At 41.8% G+C, this 26,350-nt stretch overlaps 1 protein-coding gene across 10 annotated transcripts in view; it reads right to left on the bottom strand.

Moving 5' to 3' along the window:
- LOC112985566 (uncharacterized) overlaps positions 1-26,350 on the bottom strand; it is a 120,219-nt gene that overhangs the window by 73,263 nt on the left and 20,606 nt on the right. For all 10 annotated transcript variants that reach the window (XR_010391497.1, XR_010391499.1, XR_010391496.1 and 7 more), the window contains exons 3-4: positions 5,668-5,912; positions 4,989-5,105 (exon numbers count right to left, since the gene is read on the bottom strand). The gene's annotated coding sequence lies outside the window, so the exon portion shown is untranslated. The remainder of the gene's footprint in view (positions 1-4,988; positions 5,106-5,667; positions 5,913-26,350) is intronic.

Raw genomic sequence — 26,350 nt, 5'->3', positions numbered from 1 at the left:
CTCTGTGTGCTCCACTCTGGGCGCAGTCAGCTACCTTTCTGCGGGCTCCAAGGAAGAAAAGCGCTTTTACTAGATCGTACATTTTTAACTGAAGCAATATGCAGAGTTCCTGTGAAAAGTGGCTCTGCAGAGACAGCAAAATCTTTGAAAATTTACTTGGATATAACTTGGGGAGAAGAGCTAACAGAAGGCAGCCAATACAAAGCCAGAAACACTCTGCAAACGTTAGGCAACAGCACGGGACTTGACTTCAGCTGCGTCGCAGTGATCGATGGATCCTGCGCTATCAGCCTGGTTCGAGGTTTCCAAGGCGCAGGAAGACCGCGTCTCCACCGACGCGGAGCAACGCGAAGGGAAAGGTCTCTCCTCAGCCCTGTCGCATCGGCAGGCTTCTCCTCCCTCCCTTCTTGGCGCTGGCACTAACGCGGCCACGGAAGCGGGGAAGGGCTTTTCCCCATAGTTTCTCTAAATATATCTATAGAAATAAAATAAGCCCTTTCTGAATAGCCCTGTTTCAGGAGCTGAAATTCTGCCTGGATTCATTTGTCATCACGGCAGCCTGGAGAAACACTGCGATAACGAAAACAACCGATCTCCTTTCCAGGGTGCTGCAGCCCCTAGTTTGGTGAGGAAAAAGACAAATGAAGCCAGTATCCCGCATGCAAAATTCTGCATTCGCCCCCGCTCCCCCCACCCCACATGAACGCTTTAAGGGTGCAGTGGAAGGGGGGGGGGGGCCGAGGGGGCAGGGGACAAACTCATCTCAACTAATCGCTCTTCATAATTTGAAAGAAAATAAGTTTTGCAATAGTTTTGAAACCAAAATGTGATGATCATCATGTGATGTTTCTCTTCATATACTGCCCTCTTCCCCCCATCAAGACAACTAAATGTGTTGGAAACTCATGCAGCACACAATTTTTCATACATTTTCTAATACTTTTTCGTTACTATTTCAGATAGTTCCTACTTACAATTGGTTAAGCTACTTGTGCTCATGCACTTTTTAATAGTGAATAAAAATGGTTAATAAATAATTAAGCCTTTTCTGCTTTATCTGTGGCATTAAGACTTTCACAAGAGCCTTCTTTTGCTTCTCAGAAGACAAAGACAGGGTAATGAAATAATTGCTTTACTAATTACATTTGTCTGTTTAAAAAAAATCACAAGAAAATTATTAAAATTACTACAGAAAATACATATTAGAAACACCGAGATAGTTTAACACCATGCATTTCTAACATTAAATCTTTTAACAAGGTAAGACCTTTACTAGTAGTAAAAACATTGCTAATTCCTTTGGTTAGTAGCAGGAAGATGAATCCTGAGACATGTTTCCTCAGGAAAAGAAGTTTGTTTTCTTTCTCCTTTTATTATAACCTTATATGTATGGGTTTTGTTCCTAAATTGCTTAATTTATATATGCATTTATAAATTATACCCATTGATTATATATACTTAATGTACGTTATTTTATTCTGTAACGTTACAGTTGAATCATTTCTATGTCGTAGCATTATTTGTCACAATGCCGTCCAGCATTAGGACTGCAAATATTTTACAAATAAAGCTGAAGCTATGTTTGGTAAGAGCATTCGTTAGCAAAATGTCCTTTCAGTTGGTTTATAAACATTTAAACTTAAAATGCTAATGTGATACAGGGTTAGGTGCCCATATTACTCTTTGAATAGAAGTCATGCGCCTTTTTACCTTATGCTAAGCTGTTATATCCTTATTTGATGCTCATGTCAAAGGTCTAAACACTCTCCCATTTTTGAAGAAAATCATACAATTTTAATTAGGCCTTAGAACTCTGATTGCTGTTTGTATGCCTGAATTGACATTAGTCATAATGAGACTCCAAGCACCTTATTATTAATGCTTCCATAGGACTGAAAACATTTAAACCCAGAGACACAAGAAAGTATATTTAAGGAGGTTACAGAACTTATGCCCAACTCACTAGGAATGCTTCTGCCCCTTCTTGCGCGCAACCGTTTCCACGCCTGATCAGTCCAGCTCCCAGCATTTCCATACCAGTGCGCTCTGCAGAGCCACACGCTTCCTAAACCAGCTGGCAGAGACTGCTGCAATGTGCCTCAAACCAGTTTCTCCTACTTTAGGAAATCCTGGGGACATTGCACATTCAGAGTAAGCTGGTGGATGCTAACTAAGAGAGAAACGGTAATATCCACCAGGAAGTAAGCCGGCAGGGAAAACGTTACCTGGCTTTTATATATATTCCTTAGTGCAAGGCAGAATATGTAAATCTGTGTACTACTTTTTAAAGAACTGAAAAACTTTTATTTGAACAGCATTAATGAGCCTGCTTTCAACCCACAAAAAGCCCGATGTTCTTAGGTAAGGTTGCAAGACTCCACCTGTGTGTCTTTCTCCTCGGCCTTGGCGTTTCGGCGTGCCGGAGACACGCTCCGATCCTCTGCTGCTTCTCGGTGCCTGCGTGAGACCTGGCCAGGCTGCGACACAGACCAGCCCAGCCTGTGACAAACTTCACTCTCAGTTTCTTGGAATTTGTCAGCCACAGCGAGACAAACCGAGTTTTGTACGTAATTTCACAGAACCTTTTCCCCCCACCCTCCCTTTGCTGTCCACGGCTCCTGCTTTTCCCACGCCTGCTTCCTGAGCTCTGGCCCTCGGGAAAGGGAACAAGGGGCAAAACGTTTACAAGCCACAGACCTGTCACAAACTGCACCCAGCCAAAGGACTGGCAGTAGCACTCCTCTCTTAGTCTTGCCGGTATCACCAAAAATCTTCAGACGCTTTCGTCTTTAATCAGATCAGCTCAGCCTATGCTTCAGACCAGCGCACCGAGATGCCCACACCCACTGGATGTCAGCAGGGCCACACGTTGTTTTTCACCCAAAGAGCAGAGCCCATTATAAATAACACTAAAACCTTCGTGAAGATGATTGTCCTTTCTGCAGCTTACAGCCTGCAGGCTTCATTATTGCATTGACCATAATTCAATTCGTCCCTTCCTAAAAGGTCTATTTCTGCAACCAACCCCCACCCTTGAAAATACGTTCAACTAATAATTTCCGATTAATGCAGTCAATTACTAACTCTCCCCCAACCCCTCACTATCACCTGATTGGGCCGGAATGGAAAGGAAGCGGCAACTAACCAGGGAGGGATAGAAGTAGGGGTAAAATAGCAATAAAAAGTAATTACATAAAAATGCTAAACATGTTACATCTGTTAGTTTGCTTAGCCCAGTGGGCTTGACAATTCCAGGTTTCTGCCATTGTCCATGCTCAGACAGACAAGAATAAGAGAAACAGGGAAAGGATCTTTCAATAAGATTATTAAATCAGTGCATGAAAAATAAGTCGTCATTACATTGCAAAAAGGGAGAGAGAAACTCGCTGAAATTTCTTTCTGCAGATTTGCCTTTGTGATCTGCAAGGTGCTGTTCTCCTGCTTACACTCTGTTACCCTGGCAACGTACTCCTGTAAAATAAAGATTATTAAAGCGCATATGATTATTTGGCCGCACAGTGAATGAGGCAGCCGCTTCTGAAATTCCTTATCAGAGAAATTCAATTTTAGGCCAAATTGTGTTTTCACTGCCTCTCAGCTTCTCCCTCCCCCCTGCAATACCAATAAAACCATCATCTCCCCAGCTGCACACGATATTTTGTCACTAACTCTTTCACACCTTTTCTTTCCCATTCCAGGTTTTATTCTTATTCTGTGAAAGCAGAATGCTTTTCCCAATTTGTAGAGGGTTTTCTTCCTAACGTTTTTTTTGGCAGTTTCAGCCTTTTTGCCCCCGCGTGCGCAGCCGGCACCGGCCAGCAGCCGCCCCTTGCCCGGGGGCGCGGGTGCCGCCCGCGGCTGGGGTCTGGAGGAGGACGGGGGCCAGAGGGGCCGCGCGACGCGTCGCAGACACGCAGCCCTCCTCCGCGCCCACGCCTCTCCTCGTGGAGCCCAGCCGGCTCGGGAGGCCGCGGCTAGCCCTGCCCGCGGCGCGGCGCCAAGGCGCCTGGGAGGTGGCGACCGCTCCGTGCAGGTCCCCGACCGGCGTGCTCTCAGCACGGCTGCTGGCGGCAGAGCTCTGCTCACAGCATCGCCGGCGCGGGCAGGAGGGATCCCCAGCTTGCGGGAGCGGGAGCAGGAGCGGGCAGGCACCCCGGGCGCGGCAGGGCCACCGGCAGACGGCCCTGGGCCGCCATCAGCTCCGTGCACGACGTGCTGCCCGCGGACGCAGCGAGCCCAGTGCCGGCTGGCTGCCCGCGGCGAGCGCGGAGGCTTCGCGGCCATAGTGGGCGCGCCTGCAGCGTGCCGGCACCGCGCGTACCTGGCCTGGCTGATCGCGCCCCACCAGACGAACCGAACGCAAAGGCTTCCCCACACCCGCTGCTACGGCCACGCGAGTGCAAAGCGCGTGTTCGGTCGCGGCCGGAATTCACGCTGCTCCCGCACCGCAAACCACCGCACACATCGTGGCGGGGCCCCCCCGCCCCCCCCCCCCGTGGCCGCACCGCACGCCGCAGGGCGCCGCCGGGAGCAGCGCGGGGCCGCGCGCAGGCGCAGCAGGGGGCGCTCTAGCCCCGCGGTGCGGCCCCGCAGCCCGCGCAGCCCCCGCCCGGCGCAGCGCAGCGCAGCCCCCGCGCAGGGCTGGTGGCGGGGGGGGGGGGCCCCGGGCTGCCGCGCGCCCAGTCTTTCCCGGGCGCAAATTAACTCCAAATCAGCGCCAGAGTGTGCGTGCGGGGGGGGGGGGGGGGGGGGTGGTCGCGGGGAGGCAGGACTTGTTGCTGCGCTCCATCTTGCTGCACCCCGGCATCTGCCCTTCGCAGCACTGCCGTTCTTAGTACGCCCCCGCATTAATTAAAAAAACAACGAACCTTTTAAGTAGACAAATGAAAATATAAAATTGCATTACTCCACCAAAGCTGAGAGCGCCGCACTCCGAGGCGGGGGACACCAAGGAGCGCGCGAGGAACTTGCTCAAGGACCATGCTTACCTCAACCACCTGCAGCTGGGGGTGAAATTAAAATCACACCAAGGTAAATGCGTCTGATCCACTATGCACGAGGGATTCTGCTTCTTCAGGTAGTGGTAAAAAAGATTACATCAACTCCTGAAAGGAAATGAAATTACTTCTTTTAATATTAAACTTGTAATTGTTCCTATTTTTCTCAGTGTTTAGTAACTGTGAGCCTAAGCAACCAACAGCCTTTGTGCAACCATTAGTGGGCAACTGCAATGCAGCCGGGATGACAGAAAATTTCTGAAGGCAATACAGCGAAGATGAAAGCAATTCTTAGACTAACATATATGCTTTATGTTTTAAAGATGAAACAGAGAGGAGGCACAATTACCCCAGATTTAGAATATCTGAGTTCAAGCCATGACCTGCTGAAGCTTCCCATACCTTAACTTCTCTTCCCCATCTTGAAATGAGGGGAATAGCAGTTTCCTACCTTGCAGATAATTGCAAGGATAAATACCTCGGAGGTTGAGAGCTAGTTCATAGCCAAAATGCTCAGTGCGGTCAGCACAGCATACCCCCAGACTGGCCTACAGTTTTCTTCTGCTCAGCAGAAGATAACTATGGTCGGTAACTGGAACAGGATAGCAAAGGAGACCAGAAGGGCAGTAGTAAATTTCAGCAGAAACAGTATGATTCACTAAGGCCACACCTGTAAAGATTTCCTTGTTTTGGTCATCCACCATCCCCTCGATACACAGCAGCATTAGACGAGCCGCCAGCTGAATCCTAGAAGCAGCGGCAGACAGTCTCAGACGATGCTCAGGGCTGCCATCGTTCCCTGCAGGAAACGGGACACGTCTTCTGGGTGTGCCGACGGACAACAAGCAGCTTCCGAACGGCGTCTTCCAGTCTGGCCACCACCAACCTGGATTCTCTCTTAAGCTCTTTCATTGCCTGAACCAAAACATCATGTTGGCCACTTAGATCGCTTATGTAGGGCTGCAGAAGCCTCACTTTCATCTACAAAAGTTAATAGGCTCAGCTGAAAAATCAGTATTTCTATAGCAATTTCTAAAGGCTCCAAACAGTTCAGGTCGTTCTCATTTTAGAATATAAAATACACAAAGATCCCAGTTCCAAAAAGCTAATCATTTAAAATAGTTAACACAAGGGTGTAAAGACAAGCATAACAGTGGCACAAATCAGACCAAAGGTCCATGCAGTTCAGTATCTCCGGTCTGACAGCAGCCAAAAGCGGGAGCCTAACGAAGAGCATGAGGAACAGGGCAACACATGCGATACTTGTCCATGTGCTTTCTAAAGACTCCCTGTTTGCTGGTCAGCACTTCCCAAACCAGACACAGCATCTCCATACTTAAACTAAAAGATGGAGAAGAAAAGAACAATGGTAAGCGTGAGAAAAGGTGGACTAATTATATGTAATTCATATCAAAAAGACGATGAAAACAAATGTTCTTATCTGATACCCGTGCAAGAAGCTGATGTGCCCCCAAGATAAGATTTGTTGTGGGTGTACTGGATAGGCCCTGTGGACAGCAGGAGCGAAGACCTCTCTGGAAGCCCACGGTGCTAGTACAGGGCCTGGTCTCCCGGAAAGAGAAGGCAGTCTTCCAAACTGCAATCACTGCACGTACAACTAGGCTGCTCTCGGAGTTATGCTCATTGCGACTTTTTCAAAGAGCCAGTATAAATACCACTTCTCTGCCTCAGTCTTTCCAACAGACTGGAGTTCAAAATAAGGGACAAATAAACAGTTTGTAATTGAGTAAGAAAGTCCCTTTTTAACAGGAAATGAAGAAAACAGAGCTTTAATTACTTGTATTTCTCAAATGAAACAACATTCAACATACAATTAAAGATCTGCAATGGGACAAGAAGTCTGATAAGGACTACATTTTTCATTGTTAGATTACCAGTCTTGGACCACCTGGAGCAAATTACATTAGTGGTCACAGTTTCTAGGAGCTAGGAAAGTCTTCTACAGACTGGGGAAACCATGCCATGGAAATAAGAGAATCTGTAAAGGATCTAGGGAAAATGGACAAACAGTTGACTATAAATTCTCTGAGCACCTATAGTTCTGGTATCTGCATTTTTAGAAGCACAAAATGGAGACAGTGCAGAGAAGAGTCATAAAAATTATTTGAGAGCTAGAATAAATGCCTCGGAATGAGAGACTTAAGGAGCTCAATCTGTTTAGTTTATTAAAAAGATCAAGAGATGGCTTGATTACGATGTATAAGTACCTTCAAAGGGAGAAAATACCAGGTCCTAAAGGGCTCTTTAATCTATCTGAGAAAGGCATAACAAGAACCAATTGCTGGAAGCTGAAGCCCGACCAGTTTAAATTAGAAATAAGGCAGAGTTTTATAGAGAGAACGATTAGACATTAAAAAAAGAAACCCTATCAAAGGAAGGAGAATTCTTCATCTTTTAATATCTCCAAATCAAGACAGGATGCCTTTCAGGAAAGTTAGCTTTAGTTTTAAAAAGGGCTCAATACAAGGGTAACTGAATGATATTTAATGGCTTATCATAGGTAAGGAAAGCTCTAACATTATCTTGATTTGAAGGCTTAAAATTTGGCAGCAGATAGCCCTAGCAACAGGTACATGCCATTTCCACTGTGAAAGAAAAACGGCCTAAATCTGGCTACGTTATTGACCATAAAGAAATACAGACTGCACGTGCCAATGAGAGACCTGACAGAGTTAACAACTGGTATCACTTGCCCTTATTAGCACACTCCAGCTCCTGAGGATGCTTCATGCTGACCACACTCACGGCAAAATCACTTCAGACAAATCTGCTGAAGCCCAGGGCCACATGTATGAAGCCATACTTTTGGCTTGCAAAGAAACATTCTTTATAATCAAACAGAACTGAGCTGTAGTTACCAGCCAGTTACCAGTCAAAAACACAGTGCTTGCCTTCGGATGGGTGGTCAGGGCTGGCAGGTGCCTGACCAGTCGTGCTCGTTCCAAGACCGAGCTGTCTGTGGGCAGTATTACCTCCTATGCAGAAATGAAGCATAAAATGTCTATCAGTTTCTACAATCTTGAGCTTTCCACGAAGCCCCTTTTCTCAAGAATGCTTACTGCTACTCTTGAATGGGCTTGTACATTACCCCAAGATGGACTAAAAGCCATTTTTGACCTAGGTAGCAATCAAGCAACTGCTCTTCTCAAATCAAGAACTACTTCAGTAACTTCAGTTCTTTGTATCAGGGACAAAATTCAGCACTGACTTGCCCTAGTTTACTAGCAGGCTCATGCAAAACTGGGGTGTGTAGTTCTTGAGATGTTCGATCTGTTGTCTGGGACAGCAACAGATCAGTCTGTTGTAAGGACAGAGGAACATCTGAATGCTTCCTCTGTTGAAGCAAGCTGAACCCCCTCGTACTTTACCAACAACCCTGAGGCACAAAACCGATCGGGTGGAGAACAGTGTACTGTTAGTAAAGGCATACCACAATGGGCCTAGATACACCCTGCTAAAGCAGACAGACATGTGAAGGTGGATTGTTAGCACGCGTAGCAGCACATCCATAGCAGGAAGCAGCAAAGAGACACAGGAAACCAGGACTACGAACCAGGTTTATTATTATTAAACTATATACCAGTTGCAGGTTTACGCTAGGCTAAAATCTACTATGCTGTACATGAGGAAGAGTTCGCATGCTTATATAATGAGACAGGGAATACAGAACTTCCCTGGATCGTTACTTTTTTGGTTTTATATCTTTATCATATTCCTTCTCGAAGGTCATACCAGTCTTTAGAATCCTCTTTACGAAAGAGCTTCTCTGCCATGGTCATTGTCCTGATCTTTCTTTGAACATCTGGCTCCACAAGGGCCCTTTCAAGGGCAACCATTTTTAGGATTTCTTCTAAAAATTTCTGTGTTTTTGTCTCAGATTCCCCAAAGGGACGAGCTGCAAATCAGAGTGCCCAAAAGGCATCTACATCCCTTAGGAAAAGATCGTGATTAAATCTTATGTCAATGTATGACCTACTGTACTGGAATCTATAGGATCCCAATATGAGAAGAGTAAATGATGGAACTGACACCTAAAGGCCCTCCAACACACAGACTATGTTGCTCAAGTAAATGACTCCAATCCATGGGCCTAAATGCAATGAAGTAATCTGAGCGTACAGCATTGGTAACATGATACAAATGAACTGACAACATTATTTCATAAAGAGCTAAAACAGGGCAATTCCTGACCAACCACTACAATATAGAGTTTCCAGAAGTTGAACAGTTTCTGCATTAATTAGATTTGTGATGTACAGACTGCCTATTGCTTCCAGGGGGGAATGGTTCTTACAGACATTGCTTGCTGATACAGCATGTCATGCTGCACATCATCACTTACAGGTGACAACCCCTCAGAAGAGGCTTAAATACACAGTTCTAAGCTTCATGATGCAGCTATGAAGTATCTTTCCCTTGCAGGGTACAGTAGTCCTGCACAGCCAATATTACCCATGCCTGCTTCCTATCCCACAAGTGACATAGGAAAGAAAGAGAGCACAAAGAAACTATCATCTGAAGATTCTTGCAGTCAGGTATCCAGAAACAGGCACACAGATACACCACTGAGTCTCAGGCATAGGGCTACAATTGCTAGCACCTTCGTGAAGGGACCCAGAGTAGAGGTCTAAATGGGTGTGCACTGTATTGAAAGCAGAGATGCTTGACAGCAACGCCTTATGGCAATGTGGAAACAGGTTTCCTGGAGGTCAAGAGCTACAAATCAGTCTTTCCTTTCACAATCACAATAATTGGCAGAATTATCTTACTGAACATGAACTGCAAATGCTTTCTTCATCAGCATTCATTCATTTCTTCTGCATCAGCTTTAAGTGTAGGCTAGGTCTTCATTCCCCTTCATTCCTCTTTGATGCCTGCTCTCAGTGGTTTCATTCCTGTGTTGCAAAGGACTTCATCCTACCAGTTCCTGTATCAGCTGAGAGCGTATTTCTTTTTGAAAAGGGACTTAGTGAGCAGATCAGTGGGAACAAATGGAGCAGAAAGATCCCAAGGGAACAAACTGACCCAGAACATCCTCATTGGTGGTACACAAGAGCGATGTGAATGTTACCATCAACACTTTTCACAATTGTTAACTATCGCTATTAGCAAATAAAGGAAGAAAGAGCATTAGTAGTCTGTGGTATTTGTGCCTTCAAGCACAATGGGTTGCGGCCCTGATCTGGATACAGAAGGTGACAAAGATCCACTAATACAGCCTCCACAGAAGACAATACAAGCCACTTCTGCCCAAATGAAAGAGAACAGACCTCCCTCCAGCCCATCCCAATAACAGGTAGGAACATTCCAAAGAATCTCAATTGGCTGCAGAAAACTTAAAAGAGCAACATCTCACCCACCCTAGACCTAAGCCAAGATGGTGATTTTCTGTAAATATCAATACCAGAAGGGTTAGCGAGGTAAAATATGCTGCCCTGAGGGCAGTCCATAGAAATCCTTTGAGGATCCAAGTTACTGAGCAGAAGAAACCTTAAGGAGGAGGCCAAAGTGAGGTAAGAGAAGCTAAGTCATCTATACTTCTTGACAGAAATAAAGTGAGATTATCAAATACTTCTACCTAGCATCACTAGTCACAGGATCCAGAATCTTTGGTGAAAGCCCTAGATTACCTCAGCTGTATGTTGAATTGCACTGGATAAGCTAACAAGAATTCAAAGTCCTTTCCAAAGTGTCATAACACTCCATCTGTTCTCAGTGTCCTAAGAGGACAACAGACTGGAGACTGCCAGAAAGTCTTACAGATTACAGCTGCTTCTCATTAGCTGGGGTGCATTTGAAGTGCTACATGGTGCAAGACACCTAAAAACTAGAAGATTTTAATTTCTTCTCCAGAGGAATACTCAAAGACCATTCTGTCCTCTTTAGATCATCCTGAAAGGGCTTGTGTTCCTCATCCTATATATGAGAAACCTAATCTTTCCCTGAAAGAGCAGAAGCAGCGGCTGCCTAAACAGAATAGGATTCTTTGAGAACATTTATGAGCATTAATTTTTTCTGATTCCATACTCAGAAGCGGGAGAGACAAAGTACATGAGAGGCAAGCTGGAAGAGCCACCTTGCCCTGCAATCATTCATTCTTTGGGACAGTCAACAGAAAATAAACCTGTCACAGATAAAAGTGGAGGCAACACAAAGATAATGGCACAATATGACAAGAGCAGCAAGAATGGATCACTACCGATGTTTTCACTGAGATCTGTCCACAGCTACATCTGTACTGGGGGAACTTACTGGTTCAGCATTATATCCCTGTGGTAGCTACAGTCCTTCCTTGAGGAACGTGCAGGAGTCACTTCCAGGAATGGTAAAAGAGGAGATTCTTGCATGCTAGCAGTGATGCATGCAGAAATGCATCTGCAGCCATGTTCTCTGATAGGAACCTAAATAAGATCTGCTGTCATGACAATAGTACTGACCCAACACCCTGTGACAAAGCCAGTTACAGAGAAAGAGGGTCAAAAACTCAGAAGTTATTTTGTGCTGAGTACGACGTAAGATATGGAGCAGTGCCAAAGAAACACTTGGTGCTAGATGCCAAACCATCAGTTTGCATCAGCTCTGGCAGCAACTGACTCCTGAAAGCAGGTTGCTGAAGGTGAAAGAGAATGGGACTACTTCCAAGGCTACCACTTAGGCTTATCACCAACCAGCCAGAGCCAGAGCTTTCTGAAACAGAGCCCAGCAACCAGACTCAACACTTTTGAGCTTCTGAAGTGAACTGTAGGGTCTCAGAGGCCTCAGTGCAAGAAACTGAGAGCTAGAAAGCAGAGTAGAATCAGATGATCTGTCCCCAGTTCTCTGGAGATTGGTTCTAGGGACACTCATTGGGTGCAGGAGCATATGGCCAGTGTTACTTTATGAAGTCTTATTGCTACAAGATTCAGATGTCATTTCAGCTGAGAAATAACTCCTCCAGATGCTTAGCATAACCAGTGCACACTCAGTGATTGTACATTTGAATTCCCACATCAAGACAAAACCTATGCATCAATGAAATTGAGAGAAAATTCTGACTTGGATTTTAGTAGTGCCGTGGTTTTACTATAGACATGATTAAAAAAAATATTATTTGACAACATCCTTTCCAGGGCTGAACTGTTCTACATCTTCTAATCTAATTTCAGTTGACTCAGTCAATGGACTTTTTATTATTTCCTTCATATCATGATGGGTCTAATAAAACTTGCTAATGGATAATATTACCCAATATCCAAAATATATTTTCATTCTTGTATTATGATCTTAAGGCTTTCATTTGCACTGCTCAGGCCCTGTCCTAAGCAATTCTTTTCCATGGCTTCCATTTATGTGCTTGAAGTGCTTGTGAACAAGTATAACACTCTTCATTTACTTTGCCAAGTTAAACATAAATAATTCTTTCTCTATTTCTTCATAAATCATTACTTCCAGCCCTTAAATTCAGCTTTGCTAAGAAAAATTACTTTAGAAATGGTGTTGCATTGTTTACTAATCTCACAGCAACTATTCCATTTCCCCCCCTGCAACTGCCAGTGCTTTGTACCAACTCCGTGATCTTGGTCTGTGCACTCTCAGTAGTAATATGGGGAAAATCTTAGGTTCAGTGTCAACCTCACACATCCTTTCTTCACATCATTCAGCTCTTCCTGAAGTTTCTTTGGCTATCTTGCATGTAAAAATTAATACCAAAAAAAGCACTGTAGTTAATTCCACTGAATTCTATGACCACTGTCACTATTTCTCTATTCTCTGATCTATGCACGTCAAACAGTATACTGTTTGAATTGAAGCTGTTAGTAAGAACACTGTCCTTTTTTTGGCAAGATACCTACTATGTTTTAGGCATTTTAAAAAGTTATTCTTGTAAGTGCAAAAACTATGTTCTTTAATTAAATGCAAATAACCTGATACTTTCAGTGGGTTTTACATTATTGTGATTGAGTAACCTTAATTCTGTTGAAGACACACTAACAGAACAAACCAGAAAGAACACACCTAGGAGCAGTAACATAAGTTCTTGTGTTTAAGCTCTTGGAGTCAGCAACACTGACCAGAGACGAGACCGAGTCTTTCACGCGGTTCCAGCCCAGAACAGCATGTACTTCAGCAGCATTGCACAAGGGACAGACATGCCTCCACATGCAATCAGCTCTCTGGTCTGAGGAGCCCATCGTTCTGTGCTGTTCCGAGTTAAACTGTGGATCAAGATTTCTTGAGAGGTTTTCTACAGGATGCAGCACAGAATTCACAGCCTGTGAGGCACAAAGCGACTTTGTGCCTATCCCTGTCAGAGCTGGTGCTGGAGCCAGTGAAGCCCCCCATCACTATCGGTGACACGCCTGGTTTTTTAAGTGTGGGTTGTCTGTTTCTATGCAATGAAATATGTGCAGTGTGCTTTCAGGGATTCTTTGAGAATGTGCTATCATGGTTTATCAACACAAAGTATTCATAAAGTCTTGATGCAAAAAGCCCAAAGGAACATGTGTAAACTGACTTCTTCAGAAGAAATCATGAAGACCTGAGGGAATTTAATATCTATGTAAGGAGAAAAATTTGGTTATCAGAAACACTCTTCCAACACTGAACATACTCAACTAATAAAAACCCCATGTGTACTTGGAAAGGAACAAAAGAACACAAAAGTAACACAATACAGAATAGGAAGACCGTATCAGAAGTTTCAGAGTCTCGAATAATGAAGCGTCAGACAAACTGCATGTCTGCATTTCAGCTTTGTCAGAATTACTAGCACCTTAGTTGGGATGGTCAGAACAGGCAAGAGAAGGGAATTTAAGAACATATTGCACTGAAGTATGCTACACTTCCATACTCATGGGCTTGGGATGCCATTTTTATTAATGGACGAATTGGACATTTTCAGTCAATTCACTGCCTCAGACAGACCTACAGCATTCATTAACTGATTAAAAAAACTTTACAAATTTAAATTGCAAAGCCAGAAGAAAAAAAGGTTAAAGGCATTTAAGATCCAAAGTAACAAAGCAGAATTCTACTGGTTGCTGGGTACTAATGACTGTTTGTAGGCTTTGATATACTTCAGAGGCTTCTAACTGGTAATGCTTAAGACACAAAAACCTACCTGAGCATTCCTGAGGAATAAACTTTGCTTAAGCATTTGTAAGATTCAGCCCCTCTCCCCAAAACAACACACGAAAGGAAAATATAGGCTATATTATTTCCTACAGTAAGATTTGTACATCGAAAGCAATGCTATAATAAGAAAAGCATCAGAATTGCAGTTTATGTCTCCAGAGTAAATTTGCTTAGTCTGCAAGCCAAAAGAGGATTTTCCCACCTTCTAGCTATGAAAATCTGAAAATAATTGTGTTCTCTGACCACCCATAATACAGAATCTACAATCAAAACATAATTAACATTGATGCTGCTGCTAATGAATAAGCTAGGAAAGAATCTAGCTCACTTATCTAATATTAGTTTTGCAAAGAGAAAAAGGAAAGAGAAAGAAAAAGACAAAATAACATTTTGAGGTCAAAGTAAGCAATTGCAATACTGTTCAATAAGGCAGTCACTTCCTGAATATAGTTAGTTACAGTTAGAAGAAACTAAGAAAAAACAGTCCATCCACCTTTCAGACTTCCCTGGTTTAAAACTTCTCAAACAGGTATCCATTCACACTTCTTACTACCTCAGTCTTGCTCCCAAAGGCTTATTTTACAATTGTGGTAATGAGTACAACTTTAACAAGAGCAGCAGACAATGTATTTCATAAATGGGATCAAACATTAAATGAAGGGAATTAATGATGCTGTCACCAGCATCTGCAAGCTGTGTCTCCAGACCCTCTCATAGCTGAATCTATGAGCAAATGGACAAGAAAAGTAGACCAATGAGTAGATGCAGCTTAGAAAACATGTCCTGTTCATGCTCACATTTTATCTTAACTATAGCTACAGCAAATTACAGACACTTTCTCCATTTTTCCATGTCTCCTCCTTCCTCAGTTTTCCAATTCAACCTCTTCTGTCCCCAAAATCCACATAGCAAAGCACAAAAAACAAAAGCAAATTATGTTCCCCTCCTCTACAACAGTGCAAGCTATTCTCAACATCAGGTCAATAACCACAAAACTAGGAGAAAGCTTTTCAGTATTAATTTTTTAAGTTAGTCCAATTAAAGATAACACCTTCAATCTCCCTGATGTTGCATTTTCCAAACATTTTAAAACATTGGGTACAAAATGCTGATCATGGAAAAAGCTGAAAGCTAGCTGCTAAGCTCTGCCAGGAGTAAAAACTTTGTCCCTGGGGAATTGGCTAGCATTCAGCCATGTGATGCAGTGTGCTACACCAACCTTTGTCCTATTCCAAGGGCTTCCTCTAATCCAATTGTTTAGATACAGCTTGACATTATTATCCCAGATCTCATTACCACATTGCAGAAGAACAGACTGTAGGTCCTGAATCAGGAATGAAGAACAGACTGTAAAATGCAGTCAATTCTGATACTGGTTAAACTGAAAAGTCTCTAACAAAACATCTTTACCATAACAGCAAGTCCATTCAGTTTTGGAGAGAAGGGTGGACAAAGAAGAGTGATGGAAAAATAATGCTGATGTACTGTCAAGAAACTATCAAGACTAATTCCAAAGCTCCTCTCTTCCTCCCATATTTTTAGCACTGGTTTGCGCTTTCATGTGAAAGATGACCGGTGTCAAGATTCTATTCAGAAACCTATCTACTTTTATTGCAGCTGCAGACAAAAATGTATCATGAAACAACTTACCAATAGGTCCTGCACTTTCAATGGTCTTTGTTAAGCAATTAGTTTTCCCCAGATTATTAAATTTACATTTATAACTGTTAAGGTATCGTCTGTAGCTATCTTCCATCTCTTCAGTTTCAGGAGCAAGCTCGATTATTTTCTTCCTAAATGATTAGAGTTGTAACCAAATTTAGCAGGACAGCAGAAGATGAGATAAAATTTCACCACGTTAAGTGACTGTGCACACCCTTCCCAAGGAATCATTGTATGAAATAATTCTAATTCCCCTGACTAATGGGCCACAGACTCAAAGAGTTGCAAAGCATTGGTTTTGACCCTTACAATGAATTCCATGAATTTTACTAGGTGTTGTTAAAAGTATTTCCTTTTCTTTAAGCCAATTGTTTAATAACTTGTTGCCTGTTAGTTCCTACATTTCAACAAATAGAAGTAATTGTCATCTATTCACGTTTGTCATGTGGCACAATCAAGCACTGGGGGGAATTTGCTCTCACTACACCCGAAGGCAGCACATGTGCACAAGCACTTCTCCCTGTTCTCGGTGCAAGATTTTGTTGAAGGGGGCATATCAAACAGCCTTGACTTCTGCTCAGCCACAGAACTCCAACAGCACTTGGAACTCTGAAGATGAAGAACGAAGGTAAATATGCACATGCACAGTATAATTTGAAAGTAAGCAACCTTCCCTTCTAGTTTTTGTGTGTATGTACATTCACTCCAGGGGTGACACCAAGCAGCACCTTTCCACATACTTCACGTGTCATCAGGAGGCAGATCATGAAACTTTTCAGGTAGGCAATGACAACAGGCTCACTCTGCAAAGCCCTGATGCTTCTGCACTGGCATAGTGGATAATAAATCATAAGTTAAAAAAAGAAAACAAACACTTGAGATAGGCCCCAAGACTGCAAAACTAGTGGAACGTGGAACAAAGACAAGGGAGGCAGTGCGAAAAAAGCGTTCTAACTAGTAATGCAAACTAGACTTGACATAAAGGGCAGTCTATGGCGATCCAACACTGACACAGAAATGTCTTTACTGAAAATCTATGTTTGAATAAGTTTCATGATATACAATGTATAACTTATAGTACAATACATCTTAAAAACAGTAAATAGTAAGAAAGCTACTGAAGCTAGAAGAAATGTACCAAAAACATGCAGCAAAAATAAAAGCAATGAAACTTCTGGAGAAAATTGCCTTGGATACTGTATTTGCATCTCACCTATACAATGGGTAGAAAGGTGTGAAGTGAGCACAGCCCAGTAGAGACCCCTATTACTAAAATTCCATTTCCTTTGAGTAGAAATATCATTAGCTTAAGAGAAGAGAAAAAGCATATGAAATTCCATCCCAAAGAAAATTCTGATTTACAGTTGTCCGAAGTGGACCTTTCTTAATTTTCCATGCAGACACTGTAACAGTTAACCTTTGCAGCCAAACCTATAAAGATGTGCTACAACTCCACTAGCCATTTGGCCAGATAAAAATAAAGACCATGGCTTTCTAATTGTACCTCTATTTGGGACAATACCCAAGTATTCCAGTACAGATTTTCATAGATACTCAGAAAAGCAATGAATCAAAAGAGCCAGAACTGGAAACTTTCTCACCAGCAGAGTCATGCAAGGCTAGATGGAAGACTTGCGTTAGCAAAGATCAAATGGGGATGCTTCCTTCGTAGCTGAAATTGCACTGTGGACCAGATTATCCCATTAGCCCTCCCATGCGGGAAAGTGTACACTTTTTTAATAAAAAGAACAAAGACCATTGATTTTTCTGTTCATAGAGAGAAGGAAAAAACAACTCAGGCAAAGCCCTCATTCTCTAGTACTTGTTTTAAATAAGGTATAGTTTCTTTTTACTGCTGAAACAATTGCATCTCAAACCACGAAACTTGAATGTTCTCTAACTCACACTTGTATCAGTGCAGAACTTCAGTGGACACATATCTGTGTTATATAAGCTTTTCTGAACGAGGATGATGCCTGGCATCTGACAACTGGCCTTCTAACTGAAAGGAGGAGAGGCTGCAAAGCTTTAATACGTTATCCAATTTACACATTCATTTCCAGCAAAATGTTTACAATAAGAAAAAACATTATTTCCACACACAGACCCACTGTAGCTTACTGACTGGTATAGCAGCAAACTTTTTTCCATCCTTGAACCAACTACTCAGTGCAAATTTTAGGTAAGGAATTGCTGATCCAGTTCTCTCAATGACTGTGTAAGAGACTTGACAAAGCAGCAGCAGATGTTGGAAAATGTGGATTTAGAGAGAGTCCACAAGGAATTACAGGTTTAACCGAGTAACGTCCCTTTTAGCAGCACACTCACCACTGTGAGATTGTCACAAAAGCTTGTAATAGTACAGTAAGGACTGCAGGACTGGTCTCTGGAAGCGGACTGCAACAGGTCTACCAAGTGGTAGCATTCTATATTTCTGTTATAAGGGAAAAAACCACCAACATTTTCCAGCAGTTGCTTTCAGACTAGGAGGAACATATTGCAAAACATTCTGCTACCGAAACAGCTGTGTAACTCAGTAAGGCTTACTTATGCTGGAGTTTAATATAGGTTAATTTCCCCATTAATTTGAGGAATTTGATACCTTTGCAAAGGGTAGCACAGACACTTCATAAATATTTGTTCCAGGATAAAAATATTTTTTGTTTAGTTTGTGTATGACTCACTAGCAGCTTCCTAGGTTTATCTGGATAATTTGTGAAACTTATTGAAAAGTATACTTATGAAACTTATCTAAAAAAAACATCATAGAACACCACTAGTGTTCAGGAAATAGGAATGCCAATATCCTTAGTGCTATTAGCATTAACTGAAGCAGTTTACTTGAACAGGAGGAATTAACTTCAGGACAGTTAGTGTTACTAGCTATTCACGTTCAGGAGACTGAGAAGACTTTCCAAACTAATAGGACAAAACAAGAAAAGAATCTTTCAAAGCAGAAGATAGCAAAGAATAAAACTGAATACACTAGTCATTAATGGATGACTTCACATACCAATTACTGAAGTTGATTCTAATATTTATCCCCCAGAATATGGATATCTCCCAATAGAAACAGTACAGGGAAGTACAACAGCAGCCACCGAAAGCTACCTGGTAAGGCTTAACACTGTTTTCCATCAATAGCAAAGCAGACGAAAGGCAGCTGTGAGAGGCTAACTGCTGATGACCAATTACCTGCCTCTTAGAAAAACACATACTCAAATCTGAGAGGCTTCTTAGATTAACTGAGAACTGGGAGAAAGTTGCATCTAAGCCTGAAGAATATTTTATTCATTAGAGAAACTAGACAGGAAAAGGATATGGCAATTGTTTTCATTTGGGCAGCGTACCATCTACCTTGGAGTTAAAGACTCCAAACTCTTGCAAAAGGTAACTACCCAAGTGGAAACTCCTCTTTGGTTATGTGCAATAAAGGTCAAATATTTCTGAGCCATGTTCACATACAGGAACTATGAGACAAACATTTTGATTCAAGGTATGACAGGATCAGACTTTTCAAAGAGCTGTACCAACAAAAAGTATTAGCGTTCCCCCCCCCCCCCCCAGACTTCTCAGAACTTTCATTTCTAATTCATGTCAATGATGGAAATGTTTATCCTCAAGACTAGGCTCTCAAAGAGTTACAGAAACATTAATATGATTAGTGCAAATATCAGATGTGATTAACATACCATTTATAATGACCATAAAAATATTTAAAAAAATTGTCAAATGAGGGGGAAACGATTCTGTGTGTGATGGGGCTTGGTTTCACTAATAACTGTAAGAGAAGGTAGCACACTCTTCCAGTGTACATGGAGAACATGTGTAAATGTGAAAGTCCAGCCACTAAAAGCTTCTGAACTGCTTGGGATAACCATGGGAGACTAAATGTAACATTTAAAACTATGCTGTCAGAGCTATTGCATGCAGTGCTCTGCAGTTTAATGGGTATTTCTATATTCACTTAAAACAAATATGAATTTCTTGTTGAATTTTAAATCAAAGGCCTGGAACACCATTCCTTTCCCATTATTATTCTGGTGAAGAATCCTGGATCCTGCAACTGCAGTATTAAATTCTATCTGTTAATGCTTCTTTCCTTAGCAAACTAACCAGTGCCTCTCTCTTCCCAATAGCCATTATTAAGTAGCCGTTAAGTAAGCATCACTGCCATCCCACATCCGTCCATACTGAAGAACTGAAGGAACCAGGTTTTATCTAGAGGGGAGAGATATGGTAACAGCCATTAAATAGTTAGATTGTGGTGAAGAGAAAACCCCTCCATGTTCATGGAACACAAACGAGCAGAAGTAGGCATGAATTGTAGTATGGGAGCTTTAGATTAAATAAAGGAAAACACTCAGGTAGTAAAAAAAAAAAAAAAATGATTAAGCTTTGGAATACATTTCCTATAAAGTTGTCAATCATCTCCATAGCTGGGGGAACCTTTCACTGTCTTTTCCAGCCCTATATCCGATGGTAAACTCTTGACATCCCTTTCAGCCTTCCATCTCCTTACAGAATTTCACCGACAGTTCTTCACCATTATCTAGAAAGATAACCAAGTTTGATTTTTCATTTAACAAATGGTGCAGTGTCACTAAATCTTTTGGTATAAGGAATTGCTTGCCTAAAAGACACCAGTGATCTGTAAAATTGGACAGCCTGTCTGCAAGAGCAGCCAATATCAGTTTTGGGAGAAGCAGCTTTACCTAAGGGACTTAAAGAATTTGTCTCCTTGTGTCCTCCTAGTCTCCAGCCATTAGTCTGGAGGATTTGCACACTTCCTCAAACTCCTTTCAAAATAAATCAGCAGAACTTCAGATACTGTTGTTATTGTTCTGAGTTCTACCATGTTCTTGGTCTGAATAAGATCATAAGATCACCATAAGGGCTAGTTTAAATTAGGTGGAAAAAAGATTTCAATTTATTAGTTTTGATTTTGAATTTTATCAAACGCTCCTCTACTTTTGGATATAAAAAAGGGTGAATAGAAGTCTCTAATCTCTTTCATAAATTACATTTTATGCACTGTTTAGGCAAATAAAACAGACTTCATCTACACAGTACTCTCCTGCTAAATGGGACATATATAGGTTTTACTGTAAATTCCTTCGGAGGAACCGCAGAATAAGCATTTGTGCCATACTCACGATGGGAGATAAGTATCTGATCTGAAATTTCAGCACTGTGGTAGTTAAAACAGTGAGAGAAAAACAACATTGTTTTGCACTTAGAAACCTGTTTTTAATCAGCCAAGCTACTCCTATGGGGTCAAATATAAATGATTAGCTTATTAAAAGCATAGCTTTGCTATTTAATAAGCAAAAATGATTGAAAATTCTGTTCCAGATCCTGATAATTTTAGTGTTTCTAGTTAAGCCTGCAAAATTGCATTCATTATTAGTGTCTAGATTCATTAACAATTCAATTTATAGATATTAATGCTTATAATGCATGCTTCGCTTGCCAAAACTTGAAGAGAAATTGTTTCAATTAGCTTTCATGGATCATGAATCCTACCGGCTGGATATTTTTAGACAAAAGATACAAACACATCCCCAAGCAATGCTAATGCACAGCTGGGATTCGTATGTACGGTCAGCTAACAGTTTAAAAGAAAACACAGTGAATGAGTTTTACACAGAAGAGTTAGACAGGAACAGAACCAATCAAATACTTGCAAGTCACACTGCTCCCCTGAAAAAGTCAGCATACTTTGCTTTTTATGCTGTATTTTCAAAAAGCCAAACTGGGAAAATACAAACTAGTGACTAGATTAAAGAATATTTTTCAGCATGTATCAAACACGTACTAGGTATACATACAGGCCCAAGGCTAATTACTCAGTTTTCATTCAAACTATGTAATTAAAATCAGTAAGGATGTACAAATGTAACTGAGGAAAAAATTGTGCTGAACATTTCTTCTTTCCTGAGGCCAATTACATTGAGTAGAGGAACCCAGAATCTACACAAACATTTTTGCACTACACATGCAAAATAAAGGAACCACAAGACCACAGGAAGACTCAGCCCCGGCTGCCCAGGTTGCTGATTCAAGCGTATTAGCACTACTGCAGAACACGGGAGCAGCAGGGACTTCATCAAGCCTCACGGTGACTCCACAGCAGAGCGTTCCACGCTTTGCCAGACTCCAAACTCACTCAACTCGCTGAAGTCCGGAGCATGAACCGCGGAAAGCATGCAGGCTCAGGACAGGGATTAGCAATTTTATCTGAGCTCTTAAAGGAGAGGCACTCAAAATCGCTTAGGTCCACATGCTCAACTTCATTAATATGAAAAAAGTTATTATAAAATGTTAGCTTTTATTATTGCCAATAATCTATTACCCTTCTTCCTCCTCTTCTAAGCATTGCAGGCGGCAATTGGAAAACGGTGAGATTTTAGGGCAGCCACTACATAAAGGGTATCACGAGGTACAGAAGACATCTCTAAAGTCAACGCGAATCCTTGAAGAGCAAGAGCAGACCCATCGTTCCTGCCTCCCAAATATAAGGTTATGCAGCATGACGACTTCAGCCAAGCAAAAGCCAGCGATCCGTGACTGCCACACGGCACCACAGCTTCTGTCTGAAGGATTCGGGCAAATCTGCCTCTGAAACAAGACTGTCTTCCAGTCCCTACAGATGCTATATCATCCATGGTCATTTACGGAACTTAGAATCTAACTAGATTGAAAAGATGCTGGCTTTACTTTGATTTTCCCTTTCAGTGTCTCATACCCATTTCTATGGGCAATGTCTCTTCAAAAATGGGGTAGGGAATTTGGGAACCCCCTTTTCATGACAAAACAAAAAAATGAGGGCCGTTGACAGAGAATGAAGAGCACAGCTACAGAACAATCTGCTTTTGACTCATGCGTGTGCTGTTCGTCTAGAAGATTGTTACTGCATTGCCTCTGAAACAAAGCCATGGAAGGTCAGGCCTGGGGTTTTCAGAAATGGGACAAATGCAGAGAAAATACTTTAATATTTCTGCAAATAGATAACTTTAATCTTCCTGGAATTTAATTTACCTTGCTCTCAGAGAGGATAGCCACAAATTAAAGATACTCAGTATTTTATCCACATGCATCCTAACCATCCATTCCTCCATAAAGCTGGTCTTTGTTTCAAGCGTGTCTAGACTATACAGATCACTCAGATTATTTCTCTTGAGCTGGCTTATTCCCAGAGAGCAGCACACTAGAGAATACCACTCGAATGACCGACCACAAGTGCCATACTGATTTTTGTTGCTAGGCTTGAGCGTATATATATATATATATATATGTAAAATATAAAAAAAAATATACATAGAGTGTTTTTGTACTGCAGTAAGCCAGGCCACACTAAATTCTTCCCTAGTGAAGTGAGAGTGCACGCTTAACTGGAATTTGTCTGGAAAGAAGGGTAATTAAGAAAAAGCTTCAGAGGACTAATATGAACACTGAAGTTAGCTGGGATCTGCTCTGCAGACCAGGATTATTTAGCAGCTGATACACTCAAGCTCAAGACAATTTCAGGGCCTATTATCTTTGAAGCACATCTTTCTAATTAAGAATTTTTGTGTAGGTAGGACCCAAGTCGGGGCAGCCTCATTAGAACTCGAGAAGGCAAAACCAAATGATCCATCTTCTGCAGTTTAACTTCACCATAATTTTACCAGTGCATTAGTAGATGAAGGACCACATTTTCACCCCTAGTTTGAACTGCACTACTACTCAAGTAGTGGAAGGCATAAAAGCAGCCCTAGAAAATAAAGATCTTCTCAGAGATTCTTGAGAATCTTCAAATGGCTCAAAATCTTTCAACCCTTGCTAACTCAGACATCCACTCTATTAGAATCAGGTTAGGGCTAGACAACTGGAAACAGCTGTATAAAGAAGCCTTTAGGCTGCTCTCACTTGCACCAAACCCATTTGGGCCTCAGAATTAACACAGAAAAGCTATCTAGATAGCTATTTCTAATCAATCTGATGTCCATCCTCAGCAGCACCAAGCAAAAAAGAACATAAGCTCAGACCTCAACTTGCACTACCTATGTTTAATTCAAAATAATAGCTTGAACAGTATGTACAGAAGTCATCTAATTTAATAAGCAAAATGCCTCAAAAATATATATCAGAAATGAAAGGACAATGCTAGCCTTACTGCCAACAGCTGTGGTCAATGAAATCATTAGCAATACCACATTACTGTTCAAGACCATAATTCATTTTGTTTAGAAAGTCCACAGAGGCCTGCCTTGTTTTGCCATGAAACACAGAGCAAACAGATTCCGATTACGAGATCACTGTCCTTTACCTACCCTGCCTCCCACGTACATGCTTTCATGCATCTTCCACCAGCCTCCAAGCAGTCTGATCATTCATTTGGCTATGTGCCCAGTCTGTCACCCAGGGACTTCTCCCCGTGCTCATCCTGAGGCTGGCAATCTCTTTTTAAATATTTTCAGGTGGATAAAGAGGATGCTATAGCTAAATGGATTTGCAGGCTACATCTCAATAATTAGGTCACATACTACTTTGTCACAGAGTGGTAGCAAAGGACACCAGCTTAACCTCGGGGCATCCTGTAAGGTACTAGTTTCATCTAGTCAGCATGCCTAGTAGCCAGCAAGACATGTGCCACTGTTAGAAAGCAGGCGCTTGTAGGAAAATGAAGTCCCTGTCACTCAGGTCTGAACTGAGTCCCAACTCAGAGATAAAGTACCTGTCCCCTGCATAGCATGGAGCAACAGCAAAGAAAGAAATTAATCACTTGAGGTCAGCTAGCCAGTCTTCAGAAGACATCCACATCTTTAGCCAGCTAAGTAGTTTTGTAGAGCTGGCCTGTGGACCTTCATATTTTGCATGTATTACCCGAGCTACCTCTTTGACAGAAACCTAGCAATATCTAGTCAAAGTACACTTTGTAAGATATATGACAGCAAGTAGTTCCTGACTTCAGAGAACATCTGTGCTGGAGAATTGCAGCAAAGAATGATGAACTGCTTTTCATTGTGAGACTATGAATCTGTCCATGATGGAAAATTTTTCAAAAGCAGATAAAGCTTTCATTTTTAGGTACTGCTTTGAATAAGCAGATAAGGAGGAATAATTCTTAAAGACTGAAAAAACAAGAATTAACAAAATGGAAAGAATAATCAGAGTTCAGGAAAATGTCAGAGATCAAAGAAATTTGGATCACTTAATTTGGACAAAATACAGGAGAGTGATGAAAGAGAATCATGGGGTGTTAGGATAATGAACATTATTCTGTTCATGTTAATAAGTATACATTTCTCTCGGTCATTCAAAAGAATATCTCCAAACCTCAGTTTTACTTAACTGCAGTAAAAACCACAAAGTATTAACCCATGTTTTAGTCCTTTTCAGGATCCTGTATTATCAGTCAAGAGTGTTATTTTTAATTTGTTGGAGAGTTATTCAGAGAAAGTAGTTTATTTGCTTTTGTTATTTTTAATTACATCCTTGATACATTTCCTACAAACATGCAAGTTCTCCAAACTCCCCCCTTAACTTCTATAGACTTCTGCACCAGATCAGCCATAAGGATCTAAGGTAACCCCAGAGAGTAACACATTCATCGTGGGGCCGAGTCACCCTCTTTTTCCACCCTTACAAGAAGGGAATCCCTAGCTGTATTTCCCATCCCTACTTCTAAGCATACCCACATCTGAATTACAGTGGTGAGCCGTACAGATTGAGCAACATCACAAGATGCCAAGTTTCATATGTAGGATTTTGTATGTCAGTAGCACCACTTTGCAGCCCACCTGGAAACTAAATAGGTGGAAGCAAAAGGACTCTGTACTGTTGGATTATATTTGGCATTTTCGCAGCATTTGTTCTTGAAGTTTTGCAATGGCATAGATGAATACTGAAGGCACTGAAAGTATGTTGACAAAGGAGCAAGCTTAGAACGCACACAACCCACAGCTTTCCCTGAGTAAGCCTAGGTGAGATTGCTAAAGACAAAGGTGTGCACAAACACTACAGAAATGTATGGAGTATTCCCTAAAGTCCTATGTGGAAAAAAAGCAGGGTGTGTCAAATTCAACTCTTAAATAATTGGGCCATCATGTTCTGAATTCACCTCAGTTTCCAGATGTTCTTCAGATGGACTCAAGCTGTTGGTCAGTCTACAGCTCATTTCAATTGTCTAGTCCTGCAGTGAGTAACTGAACTGGGGTCTACATATGAAAGCCACTAAACAATTCCATTTGTCTCATTTTGAGCAGATGGGAAACCAGCACACATGCCATAGTTGTTAGAGTACCCAGAAGCTGAATAAAAACAAAAATAAATTAGGAACTTATGTTACAAGCAGCTTGTCCTGCTTCCTCAGAAATCCTAGTATAAGCTTCTTCCAATTTATCAGCATTATCCCAGGCTTGTCTAGTTCTCACACAGTTACCAAGTAAACACTTCCATTTCACCAGGCAGCTCACAACAAAGAGGCAAAGCTGAATACTATTAGCATGTATAAAACACTAACAGATGCAGTGATAAAGGAGCAATGCTGCATAAAAAAAAGAGGTCCCAGA

This window comes from Dromaius novaehollandiae, chromosome 13, assembly GCF_036370855.1.
Source record: "Dromaius novaehollandiae isolate bDroNov1 chromosome 13, bDroNov1.hap1, whole genome shotgun sequence".
NCBI lineage: Eukaryota > Metazoa > Chordata > Aves > Casuariiformes > Dromaiidae > Dromaius > Dromaius novaehollandiae.
The sequence above is the reverse complement of the archived record's forward strand: the minus strand, read 5'-3'. Positions and strand labels throughout refer to the sequence as shown.